This window comes from Triticum urartu, chromosome 6A, assembly GCF_056163025.1.
Source record: "Triticum urartu cultivar PI428250 chromosome 6A, HENAU_Tu73, whole genome shotgun sequence".
NCBI lineage: Eukaryota > Viridiplantae > Streptophyta > Magnoliopsida > Poales > Poaceae > Triticum > Triticum urartu.
Window position 1 is genome coordinate 595,913,701 of NC_141878.1, and position 20,112 is coordinate 595,933,812.

At 45.5% G+C, this 20,112-nt stretch overlaps 2 pseudogenes; both read left to right on the forward strand.

Annotated features, from left to right (window-relative positions):
- Window positions 1–281: 281 nt before the first annotated feature.
- Window positions 282–1,261, forward strand: LOC147966955 (uncharacterized; annotated as a pseudogene).
- Window positions 1,262–1,298: 37 nt separating this feature from the next.
- Window positions 1,299–5,129, forward strand: LOC147966956 (uncharacterized; annotated as a pseudogene).
- Window positions 5,130–20,112: the final 14,983 nt, after the last annotated feature.

Sequence of the window (20,112 nt, forward strand, 5' to 3'; positions counted from 1 at the left end):
CAAGAGATCTGTCTGCAGTTTCCTCAGTGGCACCTGCAGCAGCTCCTACAGCAGAGCCGCCTGCAACTACAGTCGAAACTGTAACAGCTTCTGCAGTGACAACTAGTTCAGCTGGTGTGTCCACAACAAGCACGGTGACCCCAACACATGGTGCCAAACCAGTCCCAGAATCAGACCCTGAGACCCACCTTCCTCAACTCCAAGCACCAGTTGTTCAGCCGCAGCATCAGCAGAATCACCTATAGCCCATACTCAAGTTGCCAATACTAGTGTGACCATTGCATTCAGCACCTCAAATTCCACAGATGCAACCACAGGGTGATGTACAACCTATAGCCCATACTCAAGTTTCTAATCAGCCATTTGCAATTCCTGCAACTCAAGCAATAGCTTCCCAGGTGCAGCCATATGTGCAACCTCATCCTCCACAACATCAACAGGCTATTTCATAGCATCAACATCCACAAATGCAGTACTTACCTCGGCAGAAACATCTTCAATCTCACAGCACCAGTATCGACAAGTGCAGTAGAAATTGTACCCAAAGCCTAAGGTTTATCATCAGCCTCATCCAGTTGCACAACTTCAGAATCCTTTACTACATGTGGTAGCAGGTCATCAATCATATTCGCAGCCGCAGCCAGCACATCAGATGGCACATGGTGCTCAAATTAAACGCCTTGCACATGCATCTCACCAGCAGTTAGTTGGTTCTTAGCAGCCTGCACTTGTACACCCTCCGCAGGGTCAATTTCTATTGAAAGGCCAACGGCCAGCCATGCTTGCTCCTCAAGGTACTCTGCATACACCACAACATCAGCAACATGGGCATCATTTTCAGCAGCCACCAATGCATCCACCCGGCATCCCTTCCCAAGCACCGCCACAAGGATTTTCCTCTTAACACATCTGTTCCTTCACAAACAGGTCAATCATACCAACAAGGAATGCGCTCATCACAACAACAAATGCATTCTCAACCTTTCAAATCCCATGGTCCACAATATATGCAACAATAGCTTATTCCAACTTCGACTAGCAGGTCTATGAGTTATGTTGCAACATCTCATCAGTTCCAAGAATTAGGAAAGTTAGAAAGTGCAGCTAATGCTACTGCCAATACTGAAGTAGGTGGTAATACAAATGGGGGCGGTGAATCTTCTGGCATAAAGCCAGAATCTCTGGGTGATAAAATGTGAATGGAGAGCAGAATGATTTTGGCAATATCAGAAAAATTCAGTACAAACTGGCATTGCATTGAGCAGAAGCTCCATCCTGATCTTGCGCCACGTACACAAGGCCAGATGAATCCAATGAGGCAACCTAGTATTTTCCTGAAAATATCTGGCCTAGCGTGCAGTAACCATATGGTTTATATCAATCTGAAATGGCACCAAGGGCGCTTGCACCAAACATTCCACGGCCTGCACCCATCAGACCTGATGATGATGGAATGATTCGGCCTCCCATGGGTGGACCCTTGCCTGGACATCATGACACAACTATGCTTCATTTTTCTCTAGAAAATGTTGGCCGGTATCCTACTGGTAATTCTCTTGAACCAAAATCAGATACTTCTGAGTTTTTTATTGTAATCATCTTGAGCAAAAATTTCATCCATTCAGGAATGAAAAAGAGCAATGGTATTGGCAGAGAGGCGCTTGGAAATTCCAGGGCTTTCCACGAAGAAGGGTTCAATTCTTTACACAAACATTTCAGGTCGTTGGTGCCATCATATCCTGGCAGATACAATGTCAGCCCTAAAGATATTGAAGAGAATATGAAGCAAATTTCCAGGGCCAACTCATCTTGATGAAGATAGTTTTTAGAGAGGTCCAAGGCCTTTTGATGGTTTCAATTCATTGCCTGGAAGGCCTCCATTCCCAAACAAGCCAGGTCCATATCCTATAGGCTTCCCTGAAGATTTATCAAGGAAACCACATTCAGTTGTTGGTCATCTTGACTTGTGTCACCTGGTGCAGAATTTGGCCATCACAGGACTGATGGTGCCTCGAAACCCAGGTAAAGGATTATAAGATGGTTCTAATAAGTCAATGCTTGATTTGAAACTTCATCATCAGCAGGTCTTCATGTTGACTATTCATAATGATCCAAATTTTGATGACTATTCTTAACATGGTTTTCCACAAGAATCTGTCCGCTTCAGTTTGGTGTGTTATGAGTATTGAATTCATAAAATTATTTTCCTTTTTGTGTTTATTGCTGATGCATTATGAGTTTCCATATGCTGTATACTTGATGTACCTAATAATTACTGAACTGTGGTTATTTTACTGTCCTGGGTGGATTCTTCAGTAACAGAGATGTTGGTTGGTGCCGGATATGCATGGGAGTGCAGAGGACCTGGGTCTATATGTGCATTCAGTGGACATTGTTCTGAAAATGAAGCATGATGTTGCAAAGAGACAGAAGATGTGAGTATATTTTTGTACTAATTTGAATTTGAACATCGTAGGTGAAATATTTCTTTGATTTGAAACTCTCGCCATTTCTCAGGAATCCTGGAGGCCCCAAGTCATTAAACAAAAATGCAACCATGAAGGGCAACTTCCATGGGAATAGGCGTTGGACCTCCTGTTATCTAGTTCAACATTTGATGAGATCTGAAGGTAGGGTTTGGTGTTTGCATTTCCTCCTCAAGTGCAACGATAAGTTCAGTAGTTCAGTTAGTTGCTTTGCCTCCCATCCTTTCGCCAGGTAGTCGCCAGTGCTGTTCGGATCTACATTTGTAGAGTAAATTGCTGAAAACCACCACATTTGTGGCAAGGATACTCCAAAACTACCGCTTTTGCCAAAAATCACAAAAAACCACCACTTTTGTGGCAAGTGAGTAACAAATCGCACTGATCCAGACTTGAGCCGTGACTAATAGCAAAACTGACAGGTGGGACCCGTCTATCCGGGCTGATGTGGCGAAGACTAGTCCTAGTCAGTGTTTGACTTGCTGAGGTGGACAGGGACCCACCTGTAAGCCACACGTCTTATCTCTTCCCCTTCTTCCCCACATATTTCTCTCCCTCACCACCGGCACACTCCGGCGAGACGTACCCAGCCTTCCCCGCAGCGATTTTTTTTCAAAACTAGCATGTTTTTTACAGCAATTTCGGAAATTAGCAGTGTTAATAAGTTATTTGCAAAACTAGCACCCCGTCGGCCTCCCATTGGCCGAAGAGTGGCTCTTCGGCCAGCCGTTGACCGAAGAGGGCACTTCTGCCTTCCGTTGGCCGAAGTGTGCCCCAACTAGGCCGAAAAGGACACTTCAGCTTCCCATAGGCCGAAGAGCACTCTTCGGTCAACCGTAGGCCGAAGAGTCCCCGGGCCCCACCTTTTCGCGTGAACAGGTGACCGAAGTTGCATGGTCGCGCTCTTCTGCTTACTGTAGGCCGAAAAGGGAAGTTGTGTAACCATTTTGCAATGAAAAAAAATTGCACAGCCCTTTCCGTAAATATTTTCCCGCCAACTCTTTCCCCTCCATATGTTCCCGCCAACCCTTTCCCGCCATATGTTCACGCCACCCGTTTCCCGCCAACCCTTTCCCGCCATATGTTCCCGCCAACCCTTTCCCGCCATATGTTCCCGCCAACCCTTTCCCGCCATACCCCAGTCGTTCTTTCCCGCCATTTTCTCTCCTCTCTACCTATAAAACCCCCTTGACCCGGAGGTGAATAAGCAGTCCAGTGTAGTCGAGATGTCCCATTATCCTTTCGATCGTAGTTTTCACCCTGAGATGAGCAGCACTCTTCTGAGGCTAGCTACCGATTTCAGGATGGACAATAGGATAGTTCCATGGGAAGAACTCACCGGTAGTGACACCATAATGAATGAGTTGGCTCACCAATTACGTAGGGCTGGGTGGCCTGAAAGGACTTATGCGGAGGTACGTAAAGAACTTCTTAGGTTGAATGGAAGGTGGAAGAAGGTAGTGGAGCCGAAGAGTGAAACTTTTAGAAGGACTTTAGAAAAGCATCCATTTTTATGGACTGAGGAGAGCGAGGACGAAGATGATATCTTCATGCCGCCGCTCCCGGGTTCCGCATCATCGAAGGGCAAGAGTTCTGCATCGTCAAAGGGCAAGAGTTCTGCATCCACGAAGGGCAAGAGTTCTGCATCGTCGAAGGGCAAGAGTTCTGCATCAACGAAGGATGACGATGATGACTTCATGTAGTATGTAAGCTGTATTCCAGTTGTACCTCAACAAGTAGGGCATTATGTTCTACGTTAATTTCATTTTGTAGTATGTAAGCTGTATTTATTAAGTTCAACCGCACCGTTTAATTCAGATGTGCTTGTATCTTAATTATCGGTTGTAGTCTCTTTGAAAATGTAACTAGAATAACAATGCGAATTAATAGTAATATGTCTCTCGCATACATAAAACGATATATGTCTCCTGATCAGATAGAAGCAAGTGCAATAGTAACACATACATGAAGCATGTCTCATACATAAATACTGACTCACGTATGCGAATAGTCTGAAACTAACATAGATAATGATTCATACATAGATAATCATATCACTGCGGGGGTCGACGACGAATCTGGGTCTTCCTTGGGCGAGGACCGGAAGGCGATAAGCGCTGAGGCGGTGGACGATGCTCACGAAAACCACAACCATAGATAACCTCGTCTGTCACTGTCTGTGTCTCCTGCGACGGTGATGGTGGTGGAGTGTGAGACACCGTGTGCGAGAAGTCATAAATGTTTTCAGCTTGGTCATCGTCATCACCATAGCCCTCTAATCCACATCCAGCACCACTAAGTATCGGTGATTGCACTGAATGCATGAACTGTCACGACTGGTTGCCTACCGCAATATAGTAAAACGGGTAAAATTAATTTGCGAACCTACAATGTTGAAAAGAATGTACAAAGTAGTGTTACCTAGTTCCATTTGATGAGACCAGGAAGAGGTGCCTGGTTGAGAAGGCGATGGCTGATTCCAGGAAGAGCTCCCTGGTTGTGAAGGAGATGGTTGATGCACAGAGAGGCGTGGTTGCTGCACGGAGTGTCGTGGTTCTGAACGCTGCACAGAGTGTCGTGGTTCTGAACGATGGACAGAGGGACGTGGGGGCCGATGTGCGGGACGAGGAACGACAACATCCGTAGATCGCCTACATGTAAGTGATGCATAAATCCCTCTTAACTTCTCATCCATACGCCTCAACCATGAGAGGTGCTCTGGCTGTGGGATAGTATCCCCCCTCTCAACCTGCCGCATTAAAGTGGAAACCTCCTCTCACGCCTGGACTGTCAAGTCACTCTGCACATGAAGATTTAACCCATTGTATATGATAAGGTTATGATAGAACTACACATATGAGAAGCATGACACGTACCGCGTGGTGTCTCGTTCCCACAACAGAGGTAGTTGGGTACATATCGCTGGTCAGAGGGGCTTCAATCTGATCAGGAGCAGCTGATGGAACCAAATAGATCCTCGTTGTATGCCGGTAAGTTTGTAAATACAACCCAAACTTGTCCCAGTCAAAGGGCCCAACCTCATTCCAGATATTTGTCGGTGCCGTAGTCCATTCTTGAACGTAAGGGCTAATGCTCTGAAGCCAAACAGCCATGGACTTGTTTCCTCCTACGCGACTGTACCTGAGATTGACAGATTAATCAGATTGACATGCGCGTTGCATGGTTAGATATATTCTGAATGTAGTGCTGACAACTTTAATATTATTACTTACTTGTGAACGTGGTCTGGTATCCGTGGAATATCTGGAATTGCAGGCTCTTGACATAGACCAAACTGTCTCATCACCCTATGAAGAGCCATCTCCTCAACCGTCACGTCGAACACCAACTTTGCCTTGGTCATCCAGTAGTGCCGATCTCTAGTGCATAAGGCAAAGATCCCAACTGGATACCTGGATGTTATAGTCTGATACGAGTAGGGCTCCCAGATAACTTGATCCTCGTGCAAACTATCAAACTGCACCGTGAAGGACGGGTAGCAGCCCTTCACCTGGGTATGTGCAAACTGTCTCTGTACATGACAACAAATTTACATTAGTAATACTATTGCACGGCAAAAATAATCGAAGGAATTACATAATTTAAAACTACCTCTCTCCGTGCCCAAACAGATCCCATAGTAGGCAAGTCGTCGATAGCAGGCACGTAAGCCCCTGCCATGTCCTCCAACCCAAACGGTGTGTCAATGGAGACATAGGGTCGTCCAATAGGGAATCTCTCGTAAGACCAGAGCTGCAACAATAGTGGACATCCAACCAGACGTGACTTTCTAGACTTCAATAAGCAACCTTTGCACAAGCCTCTATACGTAGCTGCTAACACGGCAGAACCAAAACTCCTCTGGACAATATCCGCAGGGCAACATGCGTCAGCTATCTCTCGTGCAATACCGATGAATCGTGCATCAACAGTGGTCACGTGGTTCTCCGTGAACATCGTCTTGCCGAACAACCATAGAATATATGCCTCTAGGGATCGATCAATCTGTGCGTCTGACAAATCTACTGCGGGGTATCCTAATGAGACAATCTACATAGAAAACATACAATTGTGTGAACGATGTACTATTTGTAACTAAAAAAACATAGTCATGTGGCCACGAAGGTTACCTGAAACTGGCATTGCAAATTAATACATAGTTCAGACATACAAAGTAAAACATAGTTCAGTCGACATTACAAATTAATACATAGTTCGGACATACAAAGTAAAATATAGTCCAGCCGACATTACAAATTAATACATAGTTCAGACATTGCAAAATAAAACATAGTCCAGACGATATTACAAATTAAAACATTCTCCCCCACATTATATAGCTTCTGAGTTATTCCTTCCTCGTCCTCCCCTTCGGCCTCGACTGCCACGTCCGCCTCTTGCTCCTGTTGTTGCAGCCGTCGATGTGGAAGCACTCGTCGATGTGGAAGCACCATCTTTGTTCAGGTCAGGACAATATTTCATCCTATGCCCATAAGCCGCGCATAGCAAACATTGTCTGGTTGCTCCACCAGCTTCAGATTGGTCCATATCATTTCGGATTCGACGGGCCTTACGTCGACCCCTGCTTGTTCGCCGAAGTTCTGGATCCGGGATGTATACTCTCTCACCGTCGTTAACCTTGTTGAAATTGCCAACGACTCTAAACCCTGTCATCTCACCGGTCCATGTGTTCAGTACAGCCTCTTTTAAGTAGTATGGTGACACAAAGGAGACGGCAGCCAACTCAATCTGGCCACAGGCAGCCAACACATGTGAGCAAGGCAGGTGCAACAACTTTGGTTTGTTGCATGTACACTCACACGTTGGATAAAATTATGTTCCAATTTTTACCTCATACGTCTTCACCTCATTCGCAGAACCAAAACCATCGGTAGGTAGCTGAACCTCATACCTCCTTTCCTGATTACCTACAGTCTCACAGTGTGCTTCTTTGCTTTCTCTATCTTCTCTGCCATATACTCCATGACACGGCTACAGTAAGGTGTGTTCTGATTATCTATAATATGCTTCTTTGCTAACTCGTGTCGGTCTCTGAAATATCTCAAAGTGCCATGGAATACAGCCTCCACAATAGCTGTGAGTGGCAATGCTCTATTCCCTCTGAGTACAAAGTTATACACCTCTGCAAGGTTGGTTGTCATGTGGCCATACCTAGCTCCATGGGTGTCATGCAACAAAGACCAATTCACGGGAGGCTCTTTCTCTATCCACTCTGAAAAATCCTTTATTGCCCTCCCCTTCTTTCTCTTAGTATTAGGAGGGTCAATTGCTGGCAAGTCACAGAGACCAACTGGCTCCTCTAGCTCCGCCATGAGTGTTGCTAATTGTTGTTGGTCCTTTTCCATTTTCTTCCTGGCACGGACCTGCTTCTTAGTAAACTCATCAAGTTTTGACCAAATAAATTGGTATTTACGCTCCTGGTTCTGCTTGCACAATTTTTTAAACAAGTTCATCAACCGCTTGTTCTTAAACTGTGAGAAAAGGTTAGCCCCAAGATGGCGCATGCACCACCGGCTCTGCAAATCCTTCCAAGGTGCTGGTTCGTCTACTGTTGGATTCCTTAGTGTCTTCACAGCCTTCAATATACCAGCATGCCTATCATGAATGACACACACGTTTGGTCGATCCTTCACGATGGCAATTTTCACTTGCCGAAAGAACCACACCCAGCTCAGAAAGTTCTCACCCTCCACAAATGCCATGGCAAGTGGAATGATTTGATTGTTTCCATCCACGCCAATGGCAGTCAGGATTTGCCCTTTGTACTGACCAGTCAGGAATGTACCATACACAAACATCACAGGAGGACAATGCCGGAAAGCTTCAATGCACATAGCGAAAGAGAAGAATACTCGTTTCAACACCTTGAAACCTGGTATACTCAGCAACCTTGTATGTTGTACGTTAACATAAGTGCCGGGATTCCTCTCCTTTAGTACATCCAGGAGACGGACAACATTATCATATGAGTCAAAGAACGTCCCAAATCTTTCCTCCATAGCCTTCTGCTTAGCCCTCCAAGCCTTCCCATAACGAATGTCATAATTCCATCTGACCTTCACTGCTGTCTGGATGTGTTTTGCTTCCATATCTTTTTTCTCCACTATCTCAGTATACATGAGTTGCGCAATGAGAGTTGAAGTCAGGTTTGGATGACGAACCAACAAGTTTTTCCTCACACAATTATGTGGGACCACATTCGTGACAACCCAGTGGATGTTATACTTCGGCACGTGCCCGTGCACCTTCGCAGGACAACCTGTTTCAACACACTTCACGGTATAGTTTGTTGGGTTTGATCTGTCTGTCCGGAAAACCCTCTGAGTAGACATAGCCCACTTTATCACTGCATACTTCAATTTTTTCTTTGTATCAAACATAGCCCCTATCTGGACTTGGTTCAGATTATATTGCCATGGAGTCTCATGGCCATCGTTCACAGTAAGGCCGGTGGATATGTCCTGATTCCATGCAGAAGGAATCGGTACCTCCACTTCATCCTCAGAATTTTCAGAATCCAGATCCTCTGCATATCCATCATCGTTCTCTTCCTCCATCACCCTCTGCATTTCATCGCCTTCCTCATCCCCATCAGCAACACCAGAACCAGCTAATATTATCGACTAAATATTCTGCCCAGTATCATGACCACAAACATTGTCCAACATGTAGTCTGAATCCTTCGCGGTTTGGCTAGGATCCACATCCGGTGGCTGTGACCCGGATAAATGAATCTCGTTAGCAACTCGACTACCCTGGCCGGGTTCATACCCCACATGGAGTTGTACGGTATTCTCCTCCTTTGCCACTGGCTGCACTAGGACATATGGGTGGATTCTTCGGTCTCGGCAACGACTTAACAGGGTCAACCAATGCTGGCTCCTATCTATCGGCATCAACTCCCACTTGACATTTTTACAGGATTTGGTCCACAATGCATGAATACTGACGGAACATACTTCAGAATCCAACCCAAAACTAGTAGTCAACCAGTGCTTCAACTGTCTAATGTCCACTCTGTCCGGGTCTGAAAGTGTCATGACGCCATTTTTAAACTCGCTAAGATCAACCCCCAACTCATTATATCGAACATTACCAGGGCCATAGTAAACAGTCAAATTTACTGATACTGACATTTTCACCTGTCAGACATTGCCACCTTCTAATTAATCGCAATGAACAAATTGTTACCGGCTACACTAAATATCCGCTAAAATGCCAACACAAACCAATTAACACTAATAAAATGTGACGCGTGATTATACCTTCGACGCGTGTGGCCACCTCACGAAGAACTTGCACCAACAGACACCACCAACGCCACCCCCTCGGCGGCACGAAGCTGCACCTCCTCCTCCTCCTCAGCCCACCATGGCCTCTCCTCCTCACCCCATCATGACTCCACCTCACTTGTACGCACAAATAGCTATCCCATTGGGAAAGAATGACCGTAGGCCGGTGGAGATGGCTACGATCTACCGTTTCTGTGCTTTGGATTCGAAAATAGGTGGAGAAACGAAGAGATCAGCGAGGGGGGGCGATGTACAGAGAGGAACGAGAGAGATAGAGGAAGAACAACGAGAGGAGAAAGAAGATGCCGCTCGGGCCTTATCCGCTACTCTTCGGCCACTGGTAAGCCGAAGACCTCTTCGGTCGCTGGCTGGCCGAAGAGGCCTGTCTTCGGCCCAGTTCGCGCACGCTTCGGCCTGGCTTAACCGAAGACGTGTCTTCGGGCTTCCGTAGGCCGAAAAGGTCCACTTCGGCCAATGGGAGGCCGACGGGGTGCTAGTTTTGCAAATAAATTATTAACACTGCTAATTTCCGAAATTGCTGTAAAAAACATGCTACTTTTGAAAAAAAATCCCCCGCAGAGTCGCTCCTCCCTCCGTTCGGCTCACTTGTCGCGTCAGAGGCCGCTGCCCATCCTGTCCCGGGCTGAGGCACAGACCGCCGTCGCTGTTGCCGGCCGCGGTCCAGCCTGAGGCCGCCGCCCGTCCTGCCCTGGGTCGAGGCAGAGGCCACCGTTGCCGGCCGCGGTCAAGCCCGAGGCTGCCGCCCGTCCTGCCCCTGGTCGAGGCTGAGGTCGCCGTCGCCGGTCGCGGTCAAGCCTGATGCCACCGTCCATCCCGCTCCCGGAGAAGGCAGAGGCCTCGCCGGCGCGAGTGCTTGACCATGCCTAATCGAAGGAAGAGAGAGAGAAGGAGGGCAAAGTTGGCCGACGGCGTGGCCTAGAGGCGTCGACGTGCTGCTGCGGTGGTGGGTGGTCGGCCGGTGGCGGGGCATCACTGGAATCTGGATCGATGGATCCATGTCAGGTTGTAGCAGAGGAGGGTGCGGCGAGCGTGGGGTGGCCGGGCGAGCGTAGCAGCCGGCGGTGCAGGGCGCTGCAAGAGGCGGGCAGGAGATGCCGTGCCCGGCGTTGACCGTCTGGTCTCGGTGGCGGCCATGGCGTGGCGTAGATCGGCCGTGCCTGCGTGGGCGGGTGGCGTCGTCGAGGCCGGAGGGGAGAGGGGAAGGGAACTGGCGGCAGGGCTGCTCGGCGGAAGGGGCTTCCCGGTGGTGACGGGGCTGTCCCGGGAGGCTGTGCGTGCCGGCGACCATGGTTAAGACGAGATAGAAGAAAAGGAGGAGGAATAAGAAAGAGGAAAAGGAGGTAAAAATATATGGGTGGCTGACAGGTGGGGCCACCTTCCACCTCAGCATATTATCCACATAGGCATGCCAAATCAGCCTGACATGTGGGGCCAACCTGTCAGTTTCGCTGTTAGACTCGGCTGAAGTCTGGATCAGTGCGATTTGTTACTCACTTGCCACAGAAGTGGTGGTTTTTTGTGATTTTTAGTAAAAGCGGTAGTTTTGGAGTACCCTTGCCACAAATGTGGTGGTTTTCAGCAATTTACTCACATTTGTAACCACTGAACTAAGACGTGTCATGCATTTGGGTTCAGGTAGTTCTGCATGCTTGGAATAGAATATTTAGTAGCTCCAAACTATTGTTATTATGTTGTTCTGCAGACTATTCTTGCTTTATATTACGTTTTGTTGCTGTTTTGGATATTCAATTCCTGAAGTTATTCAGACTCTGGGGATGCTTCTATTTCCCAGCGTGCAGCCTTCCAGTTTTGCATATGTGATAGTTGTTACTATCTCCATTTAGCACGAGATTGAGGAATCAATTAATAGTAGAGGAAATGACCATGTTACCCTAGTGTTATTGTCTTGAAAATATGAGAAATAATTCGTCCATCATTTCTACATGAATGCCTTGTATTTTGGAAGGACATTGCAAAAATATCGACCTTATGTTTTAAAATGGACGGAGTACTTGACTTCAACGTATTATTACACAAATTCCTTGATTTTAGTTCTTATTAGGATGAACTTGTACCATCCATGTTAAATTGTTCTAAACATGGTATTAAATATTTGCTATTTTCCGTTGGATGTAGTGATGTACATAACATGTAATAGCTCTGAAGCACTCATTGCTTGTTTATGCCAGAGGGTTCAGGAAATGAACTTTTTTTTGCCAGAGGGGTTAGGAAATGAAAATTATTCTATGCTATTTTTTTCCTTATTTTCAGTAAGTCTTCTTTGGAGGGGTAGAAGACATTCTCGTAAAACAGTTAGCATAAGAATCATTTTCACAAGCCCCTAACCAATCTTTGATAGTACTATAGGAGTGGTGATTAACCACTCTAATCTGAATAATTAAAATGATATTCACAGTCAAAGTTTTAAAAGTTTGGCCCAAGACATGTCCAAAGCTTCATGTTATGGCATATGGTTAATTGAATTTCTCCTTGTGAAACAGACATAAATGTGACGGTCAAAACTGATGATAAAACCTTATCAATGAAGATGCCGATTCATTTGCAAGGAGAGCGGAAATGTACTATAAAGAATACTCTGAGCTCATGAAACATGTGGAAGAGTACAGAGCATACCATTCCTGAGTAGAAAGGTATGATCAAGCCACCGGCACACTCCGGCGTGCCATCAATGTCTGAGGACTCGCCCTCCTGAAGCCAAGAAGGGAAGCCACATATATCAGAAATGCTGGCACCCTTGCGTGCACCGTTTGATCATGATGATCTGCCCAAGGATGCGCTTGGTGTGTCACCCCAGTTATTTATAGTCAAGACTCAAGAAGGAGGAATTTAACCCGGAGGACGCATTCTGCGATCTAAGAAGGGAGTTGTTAGACTGTCTGAACAAAACCGTTGCTCTGAGCTTTTGATAGAAGAACTTCATGGTGACATGTGTCTCTGGTGGATTCGAAAAGAATATTTGAGAGTGAGATCCAAGCCCTTAGGATCACTGCCTCACAAATAAATACTGGAAAAGATGTGGCTCTACTACAATATCAGCAGTGCGTCAGACCTGGGGCTCTTGAAGTCACAGTCCGAGCAGGAGAAGACTGAACTGAACTACTCAAGGTGTACAAATGCAGGTGCAAGAACTCGAACAGAAGAGAGAAGAGGTTGGTGCCATACATACTCTGGCTCTTCAATCACATGCAAAAGGAAGCAGCTCTTCTTGCAATGGAAGACCTGCATTCCCGGTCTCGGGAAGAGGTTAAAAAGCTAGCACGAGATGCTGAACAGTCGAACAAGAAATTGAGTGACGGATGCATGCCGAATCAGAAGTTCAGAACTTAGGGTAGTGAAAGACCTGCATTCTGAATCTCAGGAAGAAAAAGAGTTGATTGATCTCAGGATCAAGAAATTGAACCGATTTGCTTACTGTCTTTTACTTGTGGAAAGTGGGCTCAATCTGTACTAATAAACACTTGGTAACTTTGCTATCTCCATGTGCTAGTTTTGTTAGGCCGGGAGACTTTCGGACTGTCTTGGTTCTTGGGAAACCTTCTATTATTCTAAAAAAAATTATCCTTAGAAGGATTGTAGTTATGTAGTATGAGGTGGTGGTTAATTGCATCCAAAGCATTGTTATGATTTTGTGCATGGCCTAGAACATGTTTTTAGTGCTCATGCTTTTATGTGTGTAGCTTTATTGAAAAGCAATAAGGAAAAATAATATCTTCAGCTTGCGGCCAGGTCTGTCAGAACTTGTTAGTTGTATGCTCGAATGTTTGTCAAATCTGGAGGATCAAATGTTAAACTACGTCTTGGTATGCTACTTTTGATGGCTTTTTTGTATGAACGTTGATGTTCTATTACTTGTTAGTCTACCGTGTTATATCTGTTCCGCAATCACGCTAGTATTTGGACCAAAGGTGCATGCAGGAAATGCTGGCATCCAAACCGGGAAGCCAAAAAGAGCCTCTGCGGCTTCATGTGCTGCAGTTTCGATATATATGCCAGCCAATCTGAGGCTCAGAAACTTGTTGAAGATACCGCTTTCTATGCATTTAGGTGAATTTTTTCTTAGTTATCTGGTGCAGTTATTATTAAATCCTACTTGAGCTAGCTGAGGTTGCTAACGCCACAAGCGTCGTATAGGAGGTCCCGCAAGCAAAACATAGCCGCGTCCTTCGTTGAAGCGTTACTCATACACAACACACAATCGGAGTGTTCTCTATGTGATAAATGAGCCGGCTGATACTAATCTCCCACTGTGAGGTTTTGGGTTGGTTTCGGATCAGTCTCTTGGGTTTCGGGATGTTTTAGTCTGTTTTTGATCTTTTTTCTTTTCCTTTTTTCATTTTGCTTTATTTTATTTTCAGTTCGCAATTTCTTATATATTTCACAAAAAAAAGTCTTGTACTTTTTTCAAATGTACGAGCATACCTCAAATTCATGATTTATTTTCTAAAATTTTGATCTTTCTTTATATTTGTGAACATTTTCCAATGCATATTTTTTTGCCAAAATTGGTGAATTATTATCAAATAGCTGAATATTTTCTAAAGTTCATTTTTTTCAAATTTAGCAAATATTTTGAAATTCATTAAAAAATCAGACTTACTTTATTTTTCTTTTGAAAATCATGATTAATTTTCAAAGCCGTGATCTTTCTTCAAATCTGAGAAACTTTTTGCATTCCTGATTTCAATAAATTCATGAACAGTTTTTGAATTTCCAACTTTTTGAATTTGTGAACTTTCTAAAGTTTTCTTTAATAAAAGTCAAAGGTCAACTATTGTTGGTCAACAGTCAGAGATTAGCGTTACACACTGATAGTTGGAACGAGCGGTCTGCCTTCATGCAAGCGAGCAAGCTGAGCTAAACTTTTTCCACGCGAGAACGCTATTGGACTGTATCCCATCTAGCTATGGGCGTGAGCGCTAGGGAGGAGGGGTTGTACTATGGGTCACTCGCAGCGAGCGCTACAACTCGCGTCGCTCACGTTGAACCCACCTCCTCGCGATTGATGATTGCAAGCTGACATAGGGTGCTCAGCCCATTAGCACCAATCCTGGGTTTTTTCATTGTCGGTGAAAAGTTCAAAAAAGTTTGTGAATTCAAAATAGTTCATTAATTTTTTAAAAAAATCATGCATTCAAAGAAACTTTATGAATTTGAAAAATGTTTGTGAATTCAAAAATTGAATACGGACTTGAATAATTGTTTGTGAATTCAAAAAATCATGGATTTTAAGAAATGTCTGTGAATTCAAAACATATCATGAATTCCAAACATTTTTTTGGAAATATGAATAGTTTTCTAAAAATGTGAAAAAAAAAATAACGTCTGATAAAAACATGCATGTTTGTTTTATAATATGCGAACAATTTATGAAATTCCAAATTTCCTTGGGAAATGCAATCATTTTTTGAAAAAATGGACAAGTGTTAAAATCCTAACAAATTTGAAAAACACAATTAATATTTGAAAATTTTGAACAATATTTCAAATTTGTGAACATTGTTTTAAATTGTGAAGTAATTTTGAATTCCAAACATTTCCGGAAAACATGAACATTCTTGAAAAAACGTGAACAATGTTTGAATTCCGGGATGTAAGCAACTTATGAAATTTCGAACAAGTTTTGAAGATTGTGAACTTTGAAATTTCCGTTTTTAAAAGGAAAAAACGAAAGAGAAACAGGAAAACCGGGAAAGAAAAGAAAACATGGGACAAAAAACCGAAAAAAAAAACATAAACGATAGGGAAATGGTTGAGGAACCTTTTAAACGATCCTCCTGCTAGCTTCGCTAGAATGGGTCAGCGATTGGAGGTTTAACGCTCGCAACGGGCGATATATATCACTGCGGGGGAGTAGGTCTCTCACAGGCTTCCTAAAAGAATGCGCATCACCTCTTATCCACAACCCAGTTGGGATCTTCAGCTACCAATAGATTTTAGATGTAGAAAACGCCATAGTAAGTAAACTGACCGAATGGTATCACAGAGAGGAGATTATGCAACACCAACGGTGTCGAGTTAAGTGGTTGGCTGAAGGAGACCAGAACACAAAATACTTTCAGCAGCAGGCTTCTTGTCGAAGAAAGAAGAACAAGATTGAGTGGCTGCAATTGCCGGATGGGTCTTTCAGCGAGGACGCGCAACAGTTGTAAGCACATGGAGTTGAGTTCTATAGATACCTTTACAGCACAGAAGGAACCCATGGATTGACAGGGTTCTCTCCAGTGTGTCAGTGATGGTTACATCAATCATGAATGAGCGTTTGGATGCACCGTACACTGAGGCAGAAGTGAAGAGTTCCTTGTTTCAGATGTACCCGACAAAGGCACCGGGATCGGATGGTTTCCTAGCGCATTTTTTCAGCATCACTAGGACATTTGTGGTGGCAAAGTAACACGTGCAGTACTAAATATTCTTAATGGAGTTGAGGAGATTGGAGAGGTAAACCAGATGTTGCTTGTTTGAATTCCCGAAGTTGTAGGTGCCTCCTCTTTATCCCAGTACAGACCTATAAGCCTATGTAAGTAATCCTGAAGATTGCGTACAAAGTGTAAGCAAACGGGTTGAAGGGGGTCCTTCCAGACATCATCTCAGAGGAACAATCGACTTTTGTTCCTGGGAGACTGATCACAGATAATATATTGACGGCCTATGAGTGCTTTCATTTCATTAAGAAGAAAGAAGGGAGGCAAGAATGCTCAGTATTGTGCACTAAAGTTGGACATGATGAAGGCTTATGACAAGGTCAAGTGGAGCTACTTGAAAGCAATTATGCTGAAATTGGGCTTCAGTGAACGTTGAGTCACGTCCATTACGAATGTTCTCACATCGGCATCTTCTCTCAGTGTTGTTCAATAGGGAACGCACGAAGGTATTTAAACCCACCAGTGGAATCCGTCAAGGAGCCCCTATCTCCCCATACTTGTTTTTGCTAGCAGCTGAAGGTCTGTCTTGCCTGTTAAGGAGCAGGGGAACTTGGAAAATCTATCAGGCATCATAGTGGCACCCATAACACCCCCGGTCAATCATCTCTAATTTACGTCAACTTGCTATTTGCGAGAGTTAGTACAACGGGAGCAGCGATATTAGAGAGGTACTTTATATTTATTGTCGGGCATCGGGCTAGCGTGTTAATTAGGCAAAAGAGCTCTATTCACTTTAGCAAAGGCTCCCAAACAGCACGAGGGAAGCCATGAAAGTAGCACTTGAAGTCCCAGCTGAATCATTGAATGACAAGTATCTTGGCCTACTGTCTGAAGTTGGGTAGAGTAAAAACGGAATCTTCCAATAGTTAAAGGATAAAGTTTGGAACAAGATACAAGGGTGGATCGAACATATACGTTCTGTAGGAGGAAAGGGTGTACTAATCAAGTCAGTAGCCCAGGCTGTTCCCACATACTCGATGGTGGTCTTTAAACTCCCACAAGGATTATGTGAAAAAATGAACAGTTTGATTAGAAGCTTTTGGTGGGGCAGCAAGCAGAGCAAGAGGAAACTTCATTTGGTATCTTGGGATACACTAACTATGCCGAAATATATGGGAGGACTCGGCTTCCAAGACATCAAGCTATTAAATCTAGCATTATTGGCTCATCAAGTGTGGAGGATTTTGCAGTCACCGGACTCCCTAGGTGCTAGAATCTTAAAAGAGGTCTGCTTCCCTAAAATAGATATCATGCATGCTTCCTTGGGATTAATGCCATCTCTGGTATGGAGATCACTAATTGAGGGTAGAAATATTCTGAAGCCGGGCCTTATACTAGAATTGGGAATGGACAGTCCACTCAGAGTCTGGCTAGACAACTGGATACCGCTAAGCGAATGCTTGATCCATGTGGCGACCATCTCAGATTCGCCTCCGGAATTGGTCTCGGAGCTCATCGATGTCACCTTGGGCTGGTGAGACAGAACTGCTTTGGACACACATTTTTTACCTATGGATATTGAGGATGTAACATTCCCATCAGTTCAGTGCAACAGGAAGACTTTTGGGCATGGCACCATGAATCAACTGGGTCTCCTCGATGCGATCATGCTATAGATTTTTGGTTACAACTAAGAAAGTTAGAGGGTACCGGCTTGAGGGAAGACCAAGCATGAGTTCGAACCAGGAGGATAAAGCTTGGACCACATTATGGAAGACCAAGGTCCCTCGAAAGTGAGGGTATTCGCCTGGTGTTTGGCCAATAGATCGATGCCTTCGGGCGCTATTAATCTCTACCATGGGATAGCTAACACAATGTAATGAGGACAACAAGATACATGAATGCAAAGTCAAGTGACCAAAGTATACCCCAAGTAAGGAGCTAGAGTTAGGGATAACCGAATACACGCAGACGAAGATGTATCCTAATGTTCACTTCCTTGGAGGGAAACTATTCACCATTGGAGGATGTGTATTACCACGAAGGCACACCAACACCACGAAGGCTCACCCTATTTCCTTTGAAATATCACCATGAAGGCGATTCTCAACCACTAGTGGTAGACCTTGAGGCGGTCTCTGAGGGAGTCCTGGATTAGGGCATCCTCGGGCGTCCGGGCTATGCGACATGGGCCGGACTCATGTGCCGTGAAGATGCAAGATAGAAGGCTCTCTCCCGTGTCCGGATAGAACTCTCCTTGGCGTGGTAGACAAGCTGGGTGTGCGGATATGAAGATTCCTTTCTCTGTAAACCGACTCTATACAACCCTAGCCCCCTCCGGTGTCTATATAAACCGGAGGGTTTAGTCCGTAGAGGCAATCATAATCATATAGGCTAGACATCTAGGGTTTAGCCATCACGATCTCGAGGTAGACCAACTCTTGTAACCCCTATACTCATCAAAGTCAATCAAGCAAGAAGTAGGGTATTACCTCCATCGAGAGGGCCCGAACATGGGTATACCATTGTGCCCCCTGCCTCCTATTACCTTCGATCCTTAGACGCACAGTTCGGGACCCCCTACCCAAGATCTGCCGGTTTTGACACCGACATTGGTGCTTTCATTGGGAGTTTCGTTGTGCCGTCATTGAAAGGCTCGATGGCTCAGCCAATCATCTACAACAACGTTACCGGGAACGAGATTTTTCTCCCCTGCCAGATCTTCGTATTCGGCGGCTTCGCACTGAGTGCCAACTCGGTTAGCCACCTGGAGCAGATCGACAGCTATGCCCCTGGTCATCAGATCAGTTTTGAAAATCTCAACTATGTCGCTGATATCCGAGGAGACTTGATCTTCCAAGGGTTCACAGCTCTAATCGCCGCTCTGGCCTTGGATCCGGAGCGCATCACCAGGTCCGAAGACGGGAGACTAGAGCCCGCCGGACTCTCTGTGGCCGCAGAGCCCGATACGGAAAAACCGGGGGGAATAGTGTCACCAGCAATCATCATAAAGCCGGACTCTTTTCCTGACACTAGCCCTGGATCCTCACAGCCCATGTCATGCGGGCTCGGCCAGGCAACCCCGGTCCCAGCCCAAACCTCGCTCTTGAACGAGGCTCTGGACTTGATGTGATCCCTCGTCATCACAGAGGAACCGCTTCCGAATTGCACCCAGCTCGGACTAGGGGCTGGAGACATGGAACTTTACTTCCCACCCACCACCCACTTTATAGCAACTATCGAGGACCAAACCGACATGCTCGACTACGCCTCCGAAGACATCGACGGTATGGACGACGATGCCGGAGAGGAACAGGCCCAAAACCCGCCGTTCACCGGGCGCTGGATGGCCACTTCCTCATACGACGTATACATGGTGGACACACCTAAAGAAGGCGATGGAGATAATGAGAAGGACCCAGTCGAGGATGAACCTCCTGAGATACCACCGAAGCGTCGATGTCAGCAGAGCCGCTCTAAATCGCGTCGCGGAAAAGACAGAAATACTGGCACCGGAGACAATGATACTCCGGAGAACGCCGAAGACCAAGAAGACCCCATCGAACCAACATCCGAACAGGATGATCTGGAGGACGGGCAGGTTGGCCCTGATGAACAAGCAGGGAACGAAGACTCGGAGGATAGTAACTATCTACCTCTCGGAGGACGACGAGAGCCTCGGCGACGAAGATTTTATCCTGCTAGAGGAACCCCTCGAACAAGAGCGCTTTAAGCGCCGGCTTATGGCCACGGCAAGAAGCCTAAAAAAGAAGCAACAACAGCTTCAAGCTGACCAAGATCTGCTCAACGACAGATGGACTAATGTCCTGGCAGCCAAAGAATATGGCCTTGAGCGCCCAACAAAGAGTTACCCGAAGCGTAAGCTGCTACCCCAATTCGATGACGAAGCGC